We start from the raw sequence: 3,139 nt of genomic DNA, 5'->3' as shown, positions 1-3,139 counted from the left end.
TGGACAAATTTTCTATAATAATGATATAATGATTTCGATATAATGATCACTGATTGATGTTATCTACTATTGATACAATTTTTTATAACATAATTTAAATTGTAGATTATAATTTAAATTGTAGATTATAATTTAAATTATGTTATAAAAAATTGTATCAATAAAATTGTATCAAATATAATTATGATGTAATATGAATAATATATACTTATTTAATTTACGTTAATTTTTTTCACATAACACTATAGCTATAAAATAATATAAAAAATATTAGAAACTTATTTAGCAAAAAAAAAGTAACATCAGCTGATAAATATATGAATAACGTAGATTACCATTTGTCCGACTGTGGACAAAATTATAAAGTATTTTTTATTATTTATCTGCGCTCCTATAAAATTAAACTTATTAAAATTATTTTTCATTTACAAAATATTTCGTTATCAATTTTTATTAATTTTAGATATGCATAAGACAATCAAAAATAAAAGATAGATTTTGTATAAATACTCTTGCTAAAATAATATATATTGATTTCAATTAATAAAATATTTGTGAAATGCTCATGTACATGAAAAAATATTTTTAAATAAAAGTTTTATGGCATTTGATATACTTTATAATTATGTATTAAAATTTTTTTGGAAATATTACATCTTTCAATATATTTCTATTGTCCATTTATTATTCTTGCAAAATTAAAACTGTTTATTTAAACAAAAAAAGAGTATACAAATCGAATCATATGTCGACGTGTTAATGAAAAAAATGCAAAATACGTATAGTTAATTGACCGTCGCTAATAGCAAGGCAATCGTATCCGTTGATTGTCAGTAACGGAAGTAACATTTTATTTCATGTAATTGAACGTCATGAGCCATAGCTGAGAAACGTAAAATAGAAGTGATCGATGCTATGAGGTATGAAGCAAGAGAGGAAACAAAGAAAAGAATGAAAGAATTAAAAAGATACTCTTGTAATAAATAATTTTTTTCATTGTTTCAATGTGATTTCATCACATTTTTCCGTGATGAGCTTATTAAATCGGATTTTATCCGTTAGTATTTATCATCGAATCTGACATTTTATATAACTTTTTACTTTGACAGTACTATCATGAATCGAAATGATTAAAAAAGAATTATAATATCATCAATACATAAATTTATATTAATATGTTAATAACATAGATTACAGATAATCTAATTTAAATTAATATATGCACGAAAGTAGATGTATATACATTATCGTTTTACTTTATTATCGATCGTTTAATATTGTTTCTTAACTTTTAATGCAGAATCACACTAAGAAAATTTAATTATATAAAAATATATCCGTTTATTTATAAAAACCTATTAATGATATTTCATAAAAACGCATTTTATAAAAGATTTGTTGCATAATGCATTCTATTTTTCTCGTAAAGCACATTTTTACTCGAAATAAATTTACTTTCTTTAAATTTAAATTTAATCTTTATCTACTAAAGAATCTCGACGAGTTTTTCTTATTTGGTATACCAAATTAATATTTGTTCTTTCGTTGGTCCCATGCAATCAGAGAAAGAGGAAAAGAACTGCGCTTGCTGGTCGCGTCATTGCAGCGGAATTTCGGCTGTAAGTATTCGTAACGGAACAACTGGCTCCTTAACAGCGCGGTTTGAAGCGCTGTGCACTGTACGAAAAAAAAAAGGGTAGTATAAACGTCGTAATGTTTTATCAAACCCTGATCATCAGGCCCGGTTCTCTGAACCTTCCCGCGACTTCCTACTTTTTTTCGTAAACAAGAAACTTGCTGGATTCGTACTTGAGAGTTCTTCACCCTCTCCACATATTCATCCATCATCCCGTACTTTCGTGACTCACCGTGATGACCATTCTCTTCGCATCTTGAGTCTGTGGAAGTCTTAATTCGACACGCGTCACCTGGTATCTTCAAAAGCGTATCTTCAAAAACGTATTACGTAAACATTTAATTATATTTTGAGCACAGCCAACATATATTACATATTGATAAGTTTATTAAATGTTTCGATTTACGTACAGTATACATAAAGTTATGCGATAAATAAAAAAATATTCGTGCTTTAATACACTCCCTTCAACATATAGCAATTATAGACATGATAGTTCTTATATTTATTGTAAATTAATTAATTATAAATTAGATAAAAAAACAATTAAATAAAAAACATCCAATTTCATTTTTGAATTTTACATTTAATGATACAGAATATCATAAATTTGAAACATTATATTTGCATTTATTTAATTTTGATACATCTATTCTATTAATTCTAAGATATGTGATCGGTGATTGTAATTAACGCTTACAAGTTTCCGGGAAGTTCGTGATTTCTGATCGGATAACGATCCTGTCACAATTTGTTTATGAGTAAGTAATAATCTGTATTCATATAAGCTACTATTGATTGATCTTAATCTGCAAAAAATAACCGATGAGGGATCAAGTTCAAGATCAAGATCAATGATCTTGTGAGAAGGTTGTCATTAAGAGAAAGAGAGAATTCCACGAGTGAGTGACTCCTGGGCCAAGGACTTTGATCTACAACTGACTTTCGCATATAACGATTTACATTCGACGGTCTTTTCATCAATTGAATGATTTCCTCTTCCATTTAAAAATATTTCTTTATTGACGATTGGAATATTCCAAATTAAGACTGCCTATTTGTTTGTTCAAAATACTCTATAACATTTTAACATTCGATGTGGAATATATATGTTACAAATCGAATTATAAATAAAAACTGTTATCTAGCAATGTGATTTTGCTTCACTTGACTTGACGTTCTCAAAATTTACCTAATTCATCAAATCTTAAAAATCTTTATAAATATTTAAAAAATCATCTTTTTCAAGAAATCGCGAGATACCTGATATGTATATCGGTTAAACGGAGAATTCAACGGTTAACTGTGTTTCGACCATAAAATCGCCCACGTGACCGAAATCGGATTCGAGAATTATATGAATTTCCTTATTGCCCTTGGCGGATATTTTTATAAGTGAACCTTGTGAATATATTCGTGCACAAATTACATGTAAATATTTTGTCAAGTCGTACTGAGTAATTATAAAAGTACCATTTTCTTCGAAAATATATATTAAAACTC

The sequence above is a fragment of the Atta colombica genome, unplaced genomic scaffold (assembly GCF_001594045.1).
Source record: "Atta colombica isolate Treedump-2 unplaced genomic scaffold, Acol1.0 scaffold146, whole genome shotgun sequence".
Taxonomy (NCBI): domain Eukaryota; kingdom Metazoa; phylum Arthropoda; class Insecta; order Hymenoptera; family Formicidae; genus Atta; species Atta colombica.
This window is presented reverse-complemented; position numbering follows the sequence as displayed.